This window comes from Stenella coeruleoalba (genome assembly GCF_951394435.1).
Source record: "Stenella coeruleoalba genome assembly, chromosome: 19".
Taxonomy (NCBI): Eukaryota; Metazoa; Chordata; class Mammalia; order Artiodactyla; family Delphinidae; genus Stenella; species Stenella coeruleoalba.
The window spans coordinates 16,892,920-16,907,071 of NC_137165.1; the positions used below are offsets into that span (position 1 = coordinate 16,892,920).

Here is a 14,152-nt window from a genome sequence, read left to right on the forward strand (position 1 = left end):
AAACCACCCAACATCTTTCAGTGGGTGAATAGTTAAACTGTGGTTCATCCATACAGTGGACTCCTCTTCAGCAACAAAACAGAACAAACTTTCAATACCCAACAACATGGATGGTGCTCAAAGGCATTATGCTGGGTGAAAGAAAGAAATCAGTCTCAAAATGTTACATACTTTACGATTCCATTATTTGACAGTTTAGAAAAGACAAGACTGCGGGGACGGAGAACTTAACAGTTCTCAGGGGTTAGGGTTGGGAGTGGGGTGTGACCACAAAGGGGCAGCAGGAGAGAGTTTGGGGGAGGGAGGCGATGGAACTGTTCTGTATCCTGAGTATGGTGGTGGTTACAGGAATTTAGTGCATTTTCTCCGCCTCTTCCCACCCATTGCATGCTTCAGTTTTCTCTTCTGGTAAAACTGAGAACATATATTTCCCCCACATGCACCTTTACGTTCTTGATCAGGGTCTGTCAGATCATCTGGCAACTTAACCAGCAGCCTTGTGAGGTGCGTGATCCCACGTTACATGGAATCAGGGAACCAGCTTCACTGGGAGTCACTCAGATGAGTCAAGAATCTCCCAGATACACGCCTGGCTCTAAAGGCACTCATGGCCTCTCTGTGTGGTAGCGACAGCCTCTGCCCAAGTTTCCCGTAAGCCAGACACACCATTCTGAGGCGTGCTAGAGCCTCTGGAGGGCAACTAGAGCCATGAGTCAGAAGCGGTGGCTGATACCACCTTTGACACTTCACCAATTTATTTGAATCTCTCCTGTTTCTCTCCTGACTTTTAAAGTGCCCCAACCAACAAATTACTTAGGTGACATGGAAACTGCCCAACACAGAGTTCACCTTATATTGGTCTAGAACAGTAAACATGGGTCATGACTCTGAGTAATCATTACTTATCTCTTAACTTTGGCACAACAGATAAAACCCATTTGCCATCTTTGATCTCGGCATCTGGATTGCCCTTACGTGAGGTTTGCCTGTAGACTTGCAGTTGGGTTTGAATCAGCACTGCTCAGATGCTCCCCGCCTCAAGCGCCCCTCCCGCCCCCACCCCGCCCCACCCCGCGCCACTGCCTTTCAAGGGCCGAAATAGAAAGCTCAGGGATCTGAAGAGTCAGAGTGCTTGAGGATACAAATGACTGCGGGGAAATGCTCTTTGGAAGCCTGTGATAATCCTCCCAGGACTGTCTGCGCCACCCACCTACTCCGTGACTGGCGGCTGCCCTCGCTGTAGCTTCCTGCCATCTGTAAACCGCTTGCCTTTCTCCCTTTCCCCCACCCTTTCCACTGTCCCCCTCTTCTCAAGCTCTTTTCCAGTAGTTAATTAGTGAAGTGATATTTATGCACGTATTGGGCAGAGCTCTGAGAAAACAGGCTGGAAAAAGGCAACACCCATTATGTGCTGTGCCCTGTGCAGACAATTTATGTGCATCCCCTCATCCTGCAGTCATCCCACAGGCTGGGCTTTATTATTTCCATTTCACAGAAGAGGAAACTGAGGCCCAGAGGGGTTACAGAGCTAGCCCCATCCAGAAACATGGGCCTAGGGAAGTCCAGGCCACTTGCATGCTTTAAGCCACCCGGGACTGAGGCAGATTTGGTGTCTGGAACCACAGTTGGGGGCAGGCTGCAGATTGCTGGGTCTCCACTCAGTGCAGACCAAAACACACCACGGGATGCAGCCCTGCCCACAAGAAAGACAAGATCCAGCCCCACCCACCAGAACACAGGCACCAGTCCCCTCCACCAGGAAGCCTACACAACCCACTGAACCAACCTCACCCACTGGGAGCAGACACAAAAAACAAGGGGAACTATGAACTTGCAGCCTGCGAAAAAGAGACCCCAAACACAGTAAGTTAAACAAAATGAGAAGACAGAGAAATATGCAGATGAAGGAGCAGTGTAAAAACCCACCAGACCAAACAAATGAAGAGGAAATAGGCAGTCTACCTGAAAAAGAATTCAGAGTAATCATAGTAAAGATGATCCAAAATCTTGGAAATAGAATGGAGAAAATACAAGAAACGTTAAACAAGGACCTAGAAGAACTAATGAGCAAACAAACAATGATGAACAACACAATAAATGAAATTTAAAATGCCTAGAAGAAATCAGTAGCAGAATAATTGAGGCAGAAGAACGGATAAGTGACCTGGAAGATAAAATAGTGGAAGTAACTACCGCAGAGCAGAATAAAGAAAAAAGAATGAAAAAAATTGAGGACAGTCTCAGAGACCTCTGGGACAACATTAAACGCACCAACGTTCAAATTATAGGGGTCCCAGAATAAGAAGAGAAAAAGAAAGGGTCTGAGAAAATATTTGAAGAGATTATAGTTGAAAACTTCCCTAACATGGGAAAGGAACTAGTCAATCAAGTCCAGGAAGTGCAGAGAGTCCCATACAGGATAAATCCAAGGAGAAACACGCCAAGACACATATTAATCAAACTATCAAAAATTAAATACAAAGAAAAAATATTAAAAGCACCAAGGGACAAGCAACAAATAACATACAAGGGAATCCCCATAAGATTAACAGCTGATCTTTTTTTTTCTTAAGGATTTTTTTAAAATTAATTAACTTATTTATTTATTTTTGGCTGCATTGGGTCTTTGTTGCTGCGCGTGGGCTTTCTCTAGCTGCGACAAGCGGGAGCTACTCTTTGTTGTGGTGTGCGGGCTTCTCATTGCAGTGGCTTCTCTTGTTGTGGAGCACAGGCTCCAGGCATGCAGGTTTCAGTAGTTGTGGCACATAGGCTCAGTGGTTGTGGCTCGCAGGCTCTAGAGTACAGGCTCAGTAGTTGTGGCACACAGGCTTAGTTGCTCCACAGCACGTGGGATCTTCCCAGACCAGGGCTCAAACCCATGTCCCCTGCAATGGCAGGCAGATTCCTAACCACTGCGCCACGAAGGAAGTCCTTAACAGCTGATCTTTCAGCAGAAATTCTGCAAGCCAGAAGGGAATGGCAGGACATATTTAAAGTGATGAAAGGGAAAAACCTACAACCAAGATTACTGTACCTAGTAAGGAACTCATTCAGGTTCGATGGAGAAATTAAAACCTTTACAGAGAAGCAAAAGCTAAGAAAATTCAGCACCACCAAACCAGCTTTACAACAAATGCTAAAGGAACTTCTCTAGGCAGGAAACTCAAGAGAAGGAAAAGACCTACAATAACAAACCCAAAACAATTAAGAAAATGGTAATAGGAACATACATATCAATAATTACCTTAAATGTAAATGGATTAAATGCTCCAACCAAAAGACATAGACTGGCTGAATGGATACAGAAACAAGACCCATATATATGCTGTCTACAAGAGACCCACTTCAGATCTAGGGACACATACAGACTGAAAGTGAGGGGATGGAAAAAGATAGTCTATGCAAATGGAAATCAAAAGAAACCTGGAGTAGCAATTCTCATATCAGACAAAATAGACTTTAAAATAAAGACTATTACAAGAGACAAAGAAGGACACTACATAATGATCAAGGGATCAAACCAAGAAGAAGATATAACAATTGTAAATATTTATGCACCCAACATAGGAGTACCTCGATACATAAAGCAAATGCTAACAGCCATAAAAGGGGAAATCAACAGTAACACAATAATAGTGGAGGACTTTAACACCCCACTTTCACCAATGGACAGATCATCCAAAATGAAAATAAATAAGGAAACACAAACTTTAAATGACACATTAAACAAGATGGACTTAATTGACATTTATAGGACATTCCATCCAAAAACAACAGAATACACTTTATTCTCAAGTGCTCATGGAACATTCTCCAGGATAGACCATAACTTGGGTCACAAATCAAGCCTTGGTAAATTTAGGAAAATTGAAATCATATCAAGTATCTTTTCCGACCACAATGCTATGAGACTAGATATCAATTACAGGAAAAGATCTGTAAAAAATACAAACACATGGAGGCTAAACAATACGCAACTAAATAACCAAGAGATCACTGAAGAAATCAAAGAGGAAATCAAAAAATACCTAGAAACAAATGACAATGAAAACACAATGACCCAAAACCTATGTGATGCAGCAAAAGCAGTTCTAAGAGGGAAGTTTAGAGCAGTACAGTCCTACCTCAAGAAACAAGAAACATCTCAAATAAACAAACTAACCTTACACCTAAAACAATTAGAGAAAGAAGAACAAAAAACCCCCAAAGTTAGCAGAAGGAAAGAAATCATAAAGATCAGATCAGAAATAAATGAAAAATAAATGAAGGAAACCATAGCAAAGATCAAAAAAACTAAAAGCTGGTTCTTTGAGAAGATAAACAAAATTGATAAACCATTAGCCAGACTCATCAAGAAAAAATGGGAGAAGACTCAAATCAACAGAATTAGAAATGAAAAAGGAGAAGTAACAAATGACACTGCAGAAATACAAAGGATCATGAGAGATTACTACAAGCAACTATATGCCAATAAAATGGACAACTTGGAAAAAATGGACCGATTCTTAGAGAAGCACAACCTTCTGAGACTGAACCAGGAAGAAATAGAAAATATAAACAGACCAATCACAAGCACTGAAATTGAAACTGTGATTAAAAATCTTCCAACAAACAAAAGCCCAGGACCAGACGGCTTTACAGGTGAATTCTATTAAACATTTAGAGAAGAGCTAACACCTATCCTTCTCAAACTCTTCCAAAATATAGCAGAGGGAGGAACACTCCCAAACTCATTCTACGAGGCCACCATCACCCTGATACCAAAACCAGACAAAGATGTTACAAGAAAAGAAAACTACAGGCCTATATCACTGATAAACATAGATGCAAAAATCCTCAACAAAATACTAGCAAACAGAATCCAACAGCACATTAAAAGGATCATACACCGTGATCAAATGGGGTTTATCCCAGGAATGCAAGGATTCTTCAATATATGCAAATTAACAATGTGATACACCATATTAACAAATTGAAGGATAAAAGCCATATGAAAATCTCAATAGATGCAGAAAAATCTTTTGACAAAATTCAACACCGATTTATGATAAAAACTCTCCAGAAAGTAGGCATAGAGGGAACCTACCTCAACATAATAAAGGCCATATATTATAGACCCACAGCCAACATTGTCCTCAATGGTGAAAAACTGAAACCATTTCCTTTAAGATCAGGAAAAAAGACAAGGTTGCCCACTCTCACTGCTATTATTCAACATAGTTTTGGAAGTTTTAGCGACAGCAATCAGAGAAGAAAAAGAGATAAAAGGAGTCCAAATCAGAAAAGAAGAAGTAAAACTGTCACTGTTTGCAGATGACATGATACTATACCTAGGGAATCCTAAAGATGCTACCAGAAAACTACTAGAGCTAATCAATGAATTTTGTAAAGTAGCAGAATACAAAATGAATGCACAGAAATCTCTTGCATTCCTATACTAATGATGAAAAATCTGAAAGAGAAATTAAGGAAACACTTGCATTTACCATTGCACCAAAAAGAATAAAATACCTAGGAATAAACCTACCTAAAGGACAAAAGACCTTTTCTATGCAGAAAACTGTAAGACACTGATGAAAGAAATTAAAGACGATGCAAACAGATGGAGAGATATACCATGTTCTTGGATTGGAAGAATCAACATTGTGAAAACGACTATACTACCCAAAGAAATCTATAGATTCAATGCAATCCCTATCAAACTACTAGTGGCATTTTTCACAGAACTAGAACAAAAAATTTCAAAATTTGTATGGAGACACAAAAGACCCCGAATAACTAAAGCAATCTTGAGAAAGAAAAACAGAGCTGGAGGAATCAGGCTCCTTGCCTTCAGACTATACTACAAAGCTACAATAATCAAGACAGTATGGTACTGGCACAAAAATAGAAATATAGATCAATGGAACAGGATAGAAAGCCCAGAGATAAACCCACGCACATGGTCACCTTATCTTTGATAAAGGAGGCAAGAATATACAATGGAGAAAAGACAGCCTCTTCAATACATGGTGCTGGAAAAACTGGACAGCTACATGTAAAAGAATGAAATAAAACACTCCCTAACACCATATACAAAAATACACTCAAAATGGATTAAAGACCTAAATGTAAGGCCAGACACTATAAAACTCTTAGAGGAAAACATAGGCAGAACACTCTATGACATAAATCACAGCGAGATCTTTTCTGACCCACCTCCTAGAGAAATGGAAATAAAAACAAAAATAAAGAAATGGGACCTAATGAAACTTAAAAGCTTTTGCACAGCAAAGGAAACCATAAACAAGACCAAAAGACAACCCTCAGAATGGGAGAAAATATTTGCAAACAGAGTAACTGACAAAGGATTAATCTCCAAAATATACAAGCAGCTCATGCAGCTCAATATGAAAAAAACAAACAACCCAATCTAAAAATGGGCAGAAGACCTAAATAGACATTTCTCCAAAGAACATATACAGATTGCCAACAAACACATGAAAGGTTGCTCAGCATCACTAACCATTAGAGAAATACAAATCAAAACTACAATGAGGTATCACCTCACACCAGTCAGAATGGCCATCATCAAAAAATCTAGAAACAATAAATGCTGGAGAGGATGTGGAGAAAAGGGAACCCTCTTGCACTGTTGGTGGGAATGTAAATTGATACAGCCACTATGGAAAACAGTATGGAGGTTCCTTAAAAAACTAAAAATAGAACTACCATATGACCCAGCAATCCCACTATTGGGCATATACCCTGAGAAAACCATAATTTAAAAAGAGTCAGGTACCACAATGTTCATTGCAGCTCTATTTACAATAGCCAGGACATGGAAGCAACCTAAGTGTCCATCAACAGATGAATGGATAAAGAAGATGTGGCACATACATACAATGGAATATTACTCAGCCATAAAAAGAAACAAAATTGAGTTATTTGTAGTGAGGTGGATGGACCTAGAGTCTGTCATGCAGAGTGAAGTAAGTCAGAAAGAGAAAAACAAATACCGTATGCTAACACATATATATGGAATCTAAAAAAAAGAAAAAGTGGTCTGAAGAACCTAGGGACAGGACAGGAATAAAGACACAGACGTAGAGAATGGAGTTGAGGACATGGGGAGGGGGAAGGGTATGCTGGGACGAAGTGAGAGAGTCGCATTGACATATATACACTACCAAGTGTAAAATAGACAGCTAGTGGGAAGCAGCTGCATCGCACAGGGAGATCAGCTCGTTGCTTTGTGACCACCTAGAGGGGTGGGATAGGGAGGGTGGGAGGGAGATGCAAAAGGGAGGGGATATGGGGATATATGTATACATATAGCTGATTCACTTTGTTATACAGCAGAAACTAACAAAATATTGTAAAGCAATTATACTCTAATAAAGATATTAAAAACAAAAAAAAGTCCATTGACTACTGCATACCCATTAGGAAGCTACTGTATAATGAAAAAGACAGGCAATAGCAAGGGTTGACAAGGATGTAGAGAAATAGGAACCCTCATGCACTGCTGGGTGGAATGTAAAATGGAACAGTCACTTTGGAAAACATTAGGGCAGTTCCTCAAAAAGTTAAACATAAAGTTATCCTATGACCCAGCGATTCACTTCTCTTTATAAGAATTGAAAATATCTTTCCATACAAAACCTGTACTCAGATGTTCATAGCAGCATTATTCATAATATCCAAATGGTGAAGGCAAGTCAAATGCCCATCAACTGATGAATGGATAAGCAAAATGTGCTATGTCCATACAACAGAATATTATTTGGTCATAAAAAGGAATGAAGTACTAATACATGCTACCACATGAGAAAACCTTGAAAACGTGCTAAGTGAAGGAAGCCAGACACAAAGGCCACATACTTCATGATTCCATTTATATAAAATATTTATATAAAATATATAGAATAGGCAAGTCCATAGGGACAAAGGGCAGATTAGCAGTTTCCTAGGGCTAGGGGGAGGAGGAAATGGGGCGTGACTGCTAATGGGTGTGGGGTTTCTTTTGGGAGGAATGGAAATGTTCTGGAATTAGATTCTGGTGATGGTTGCACAGCCTTGTGAATATAAAACCCACCGAATTGTACACTTTTCCGGGATGGATTTTATGGTATGTGAGTTTTATCTCAATTAAAAATTTTATTGAGCATCTACTATTTGCCAGACAGTGCTGGTGCTACAGAGATGTGTGAGGTGTGGCCTTGGCCTTGGGGAGCTTGCATCTAGTAAAAGAGACAGAAGAGTGAGCCCACAATGAAAAGAGTAGGATCAGTGTTGAGCTGGAGGGGAACCCAGGGAAGCCTGGGGATAAAGGGTCAGGGGAACATTTTAGAGATGACAGTATCATGAAGTGGAGCAGAGACGGATTAGAGGGCTGGGGACGGGGAGCTGCTGGGAAGGATATTCCAAGCAGAGAGAACAATGTGTGCAAAAGGTGTGGCTTGCTGGGGAGCTCCCAGAGAAGGGGAGAACCCTGAGGCTGGGACCAGGATGAGGCAGGAGAGGCAGAGGTGTCAGATGCCAAAGACCAAGTTTCCCTCCTACAGTAGCGTGGGAGGAATGTTCCCCAGGCAAGAAGAAATAAAGCATCAACCTCCTCTGAGGGCACTCCTCCAGGCCTGCCGTGCCTGTAATTCCCACAAGGAAAATACAAAGAAGGGTAAACAAGAAAGCAACGATCACCCTTATTTCTACCACTCTTAATATTTTAATATTTTTTCTCACAGTTTTTTATGACTTTACATGATGGAGATTATTCTGCACTATAATCTGATGTTTTTATGGATACATAAACATTATTCCTTGTCTTTAAAAAAATTCTTAAAATACTTCATTTCTTTGACTGTGTAATGGTCCACCATAACCTTGGAGCCTAAAGCTGGACCAGCATGCCTTTCTCGAATGATGATCATTTAGGTTGTTTCTGAGTCTTATACACCGTGATGCCCTGAACATCTTTGTGGCCAGAGCCTGGAGTCACATGTGCCTGGTTATTGCTGCATTCTGCTTTTTTGGCGGGCACTTTGGTCGACAAGGTGACTCTCCCAAGAGCACCAGAGACAAGACATGCATGAGCAGGAGAGACTCAGAAAGCCCAGATATCAGAGCTGAAAAGGCTCCAGAGAACCTTAATTGAGAAAACAGAGACCCAAAGGGCTCACATGGCCCAACCAAAGATGCACAGCTATTTAGGGAAGGATCCAAGAAGGTGTGCTTAGCTGGTGGGAAGGCACTTAGAACTTCTCTTTGGATCAGCATCCAACATCCTCAGAGGCTGAAGTTGGGGAGAAAGTGACCAGACACTTCTCTTCCTCCTCCATTTGGCCTAACCCTAACCCACCCGTAGCAGTGTAGCCGGTGCTCTGCCCACATCCTACGTTGCAGTGCACCCTGGGAGCACCAGCTGCCAGCATCTGCATCTCTGGGCCTGAGGGCTTTTCCAGAGCGAAGGAAGGCTACCCTGCCTACAGTAGGCCTTGGGGAGTTAACTCCCTACCCTGCTCCCAGGAGCAGCCTCAAACAGTGATACTCTAGAACCGCTGGGCAAACAGCCAGCAGCCCCGCCCCTCAGGTGAGGTCTGGGTTCTACACCGTTTCCTAGATTTCTCTGTGGGGTTGAATTCCAGTTGCCTGTTGTGGTAACTGGCTTAATAGCGCACACGTCATGGCTTCCTGACCTTCCTCACTCCCCTACTGATGTCTCCTGCACAGTCCCAAGACACTACTTGCACCAGAATCCTTGACCTTTGAAGTACCACACCTCAGGACTTGCCAAGTATTAATCCTGAACCCAGGAAGTAGTGTGGAAGGGCAGAAAGGGGAGGATGTTCTGGGAAGCGCTGACAAGAAATTGGGCCCTTAAAGAAAATTCCTGGCTGGCCTGCCCCCGAGAGCTGGTCAGGTCCTCACTCACTGTGCCCGCGCTGCCAGCGAAGTACCAGGCCTGCGCCAGCCAGCGTAAATCATATTCCAGGGACTCAGCCATCAGAGCCGTCTATACCCTGGTCCACCGTAGGTCTGTCCACCTCAGGTGACAACTGGGGCATTTCTAGCAAAAGTCCCTCTGCTCTGTCACCTCCAAGTCATTCAAGGTGGGACAAACCCAGGTGACCTCAGCTACTGAGCTGCTGGAAGCTGTGTGACTCATGCCCTCCAGTGGTTAGTCAACAAATGACATGGGGCTAAGAGACAGGGGTCCTGTGTGAGACATAGCGTGTAAGAACTGGAGGATCCTTAGAAATCCTCTTCCCAACGCCTTCCTGTGACAGGTGAGGGGCATGAAGCCTAGATAGGGCAAGTGACGTCACAGGTCACACACAGGCACAAGTGTAGAGAAAGAGCCAGACTCGCATGTCCTCTAGTGTACACTCGTTGTAGTTATTTGCATCCTACTTTCATGATTTTTGTCACACCTGCATACCACCTACATTATTATTTGCTTATTTTCCCCTTAAATTGACTCTTTTTTAACTTAAATAAATGTAATTCTAAAACTAATTTTTATCATTTTCCACAAGTGGAACATCAGTAAATGGCCACAGACAGTAACCACATGAATAAGTACTTCAATTATTAAAATTAAAAAATGTTATTCCGGGTACCGCCCCCAAAGCCCCTCTGGATTGACCGCACTTTGGGAACCCTGTCATTTGACTGAAAAGAGACCCCAGGTCACGCATATATGGACCTTTAGCATCATCAGCAAGGGCATCTACTGAGCGCCTACAGTGTGCAGAACACTGAGGTTGTATGTGGGGGGAGAGCAACCACGTCACTATCTCAAAGGCGGCGGGTGGTACCAGGGAAGCTGGAGGAGGAGGAGAAGGGCCTGCTGGGTATAAGGGAGGTCAGGGGCCTGCTGGCCTAGAAGAAGCAGTCCAGCATGAATTGCTGTGAGACCTAGGAATGAGCTACTCTTGGCCTCAGTTTCCCCATCTGCCAGGACAGGAACTCCTAGTATCCACTGAGTGCCTGGCACTTTGAAGACAGGATCTCATTTTATCCCAGGAAAATCCTACAGAGAAGTTCTTACTGGTCTCTTTTTGCAACTAAAGGAACTGAGGTTGGGGGTGGGGTTAAGGGATCTGGGTTGTGACCTCACAGACCCACATGTACAGGGGGTCAAGATAAGCCTGATTGTCGCAAGCCTTGCGAATCAAACGTTGCAGTGCTTGCTCGGGGCTGCTCCTAAATCCTCCAGGCCACCCCGAGGGCAGGCAGCACATGCCAGGTGCCAAGGACGCTGAGCTGGAGCTCCCTGGAAGAGAAAGGGAGTTCCCTGGATCCAGAGACATAGGGCATCTCCACTGCGGAGAACGGACATTTAGCATCAATGGAGGTTTAGGCTTTTCCCCTGGCCTAAGATGCCCTCCTCTGTCCCTTCACCCCGCTTAGTCCTTCTGTCCTTCAAGTGACCCCCTCGCCTGAAGAATTTTAGCCTCCTTGAGCCCCTATCCCTGAAGGCCTGGTGCCCTCGGCGTCTAAGCAGCACAGCCGAGCACTTTGCAGAGTACTGGAGTCAGTACAAAGCCCCTCAGGGGAGAGCTCCCTGGCCTCGGAGCTGGGAGAGGCAAGTCTGCATTTCTGGCTGTCCAGTTTTGATCCATGGGTCCTTGAGCCAGTGGGCCGCCTCTCTGAGCCTCAGTGCCCCTGCTGCAAAATGGGAACAATGACACTTTCATTGCAGGGCTGTCAAGAGGTTGGGTACAGTGCCGTGCACAAATCCTCCATGCAATCGATGTTTGAGCACCTACTGTGTACCAAGGTAATACAGCAATAAATGTGACAGAGCCCTCCTGTCCTTATGGAGTTTAGGGTATGCTGTAGGGTGGCCCTCCTTCCCCTATTCTGGGAGTGAGGAGGACAAGGGCTGTGTCTTGAGGATCACCCCTTTGCCACCAGCATGCTGAATCCTGCCTAACAGGCACCCCATAAACACATGGCGTAGGGAGAACCCACTTTTGGGGTCTGACAGTTCTGGGTGCAAATTACAGATTACAGTAACTCCCTCAAAGAGCTGGTGAGAGGATTCTAGGGGGGCTTCTGTGAAGCAGAGGCACATGGCAGGGACTCCTCCTTCCTGGGGGCTCTGTGCCAGCCTTGTACTGCACAGAGCTTGCAGCAGAGGCTGGCGGCGGTGGGGGGAAGAACATTCAACCCCAGGTGACCCTCAGCTCTTACCTTGGCCTGTTTCCCACCTCCTTCCTGCTACTTTTTTGCCTTGCTCCTGGGGTGTGCTCGCCTGCAGCAAAACGGGCATGCGCACAGGGGCACACAAGGTGGGGGGGTCATCTGGAACCCAGTGCTGACCCCAGGCCAAGCCTCAGCCGTGCCCCTTACGAGCTGAGTGACAGGGAACTGGTTTCTCAACCTTTCTGTGTCTCGTTTCCTTACTCGTGAAGTCAGCATAAGAATAGAACCACGGCAGAGGGCTGCTGGAGGATGGGGTGAGATGACGACTGGAAAAGCTCGGGCCAGCTATAGTTATGAGCAAGTGCTTCATCCACGGTAGTTGCAATTATTCTTATCACAGAGAATTATTATTACAGGAGGGTGGGGAAGAAAATATTTCAAGAAAGGCAGTGGGATATGGTGCAGGACCCTTGCTCCCCCAGGGCTGTGTCCTGGCTCTGTCCCTCACAGGGGTGGCAGGATGGAGGGGGTAGAAAGGGGGACTCCAGAGTTTTAGTCTGAACACCACCTGACTATGTGATCTAGGACAAGCCATTTAACTTGGCGCTGAACCTCAATTTCCCACCTATAAAATGAGGCTGGTAATAATATTCACCTCACAGCCTGTTGTGTGGATGAAACAGTCGATATATACAAGCGCCTTGCTTAGTAAGTGTTCTCCCTGATCATTGTTTCTGTAGAAAGAGCTTCAAAGTTGCTAATTCCCACTGGCCAACTGGACTGAACCATGTCTACAACCCGGTGTAGAGACAGATCAACTTTATTTGATGGAAAATCAGTCCCAGGATGATGAGGCTGAGAAATTCCAGTGCTGGTTGCTATCGGCGTGGTGCCCATGATGCGCCGGAAAGGTACGGGGGAGGATATTTCTCCGCAGCAGCCTTGGAACCTCCATCTTCACCCTCCTGGGGGCCCACGTGTCCTCTGACTGCCCTTCAAGGTGCTCTTTGATTTCTCCTCTGCAGTAGTCACCTGCCACATCCGTCATCAACAGAGGCCCAGGAATGTGGCCTGTTGGGTAAGCTGGGCCAAAGGTGAGGCAGACCCAGAAAGCACAGGACAAGCAGAGATGGAAATCCCTGACAACCTCCAGGATGGGGACCAGCCCTAGATCCCGCAGACTAGAGCTCTGGGGTGAGCATCACTGTTTGTGCCAGGTCAGAGACTGCCTGCTGTGTGACTGTGGGTAATCTCTTAACCTCTGTGTGTCACCATCCTTACTGCTATTTTTACTCCGCTCTTTGCTATTTGCTCATTAAGAGAGTATTGGGATAGTGGTGATGGTTACACACAACATTGTGAATATAATAAAAACCACTGAAGTGTACACTTTAAAATAGTTAAAATGGTGAATTTTATGTTATATCCGTTTTATCCTAATAAGAAAATAAATAAATGAGTGTAATGTTACAGAGAGAAAGAGAATTGGGAATTTAAAAGCAAATGTTTGTAGTAGAGTGCTGACCCATGTGAAGAAGGGAACTTTGGAAGTCAGGTCATGTCACCTGCTCGCTCTTTGTCAAAAAGTAAATTGTTCCTCTCTGACCCATAGCAGGGACCAAAATTCTTGTGTGGCCGCCATTTTGCTCCATAGCTCAAAGCATGTTCTTGTATCGCATTTACTCACTTTATCTTGGCCACTGTTTTTTTTTTTTTTTTTTGAATTTTATTTTATTTTATTTTTATACAGCAGGTTCTTATTAGTTATCTATTTTATACATATTAGTGTATATATGTCAATCCCAATCTCCCAATTCATCCCACCACCACCGCCCCCGACCCCGCTCTCCCCACTTGGTGTCCATTATGTGAAAAGTCAGGCCCAGAGATGAGAGGTGACTTTTCTGAGGTCACACAGCAGCTCAGTATCAGAGCTATCACTAGAACCCAGGACCTCTCAGGCTAAATTGCAGCCACATCGTCAAAGCCTTTTACTCAGGTTGGACAGTCACTGCTGACC

General features: G+C 44.1%; 1 protein-coding gene across 2 annotated transcripts in view; it reads left to right on the top strand.

Annotated features, from left to right (window-relative positions):
- LYRM9 (LYR motif containing 9) overlaps positions 1-13,912 on the top strand; it is a 118,976-nt gene extending 105,064 nt beyond the window's left edge. The window contains exons 4-5 of one of the 2 annotated variants that reach the window (XR_013825039.1): positions 12,873-13,043; positions 13,158-13,912. The gene's annotated coding sequence lies outside the window, so the exon portion shown is untranslated. Of the gene's footprint in view, positions 1-12,872 lie in introns of both variants that reach the window. The other variant, XR_013825038.1, reaches the window with a different exon arrangement.
- Positions 13,913-14,152: the final 240 nt, after the last annotated feature.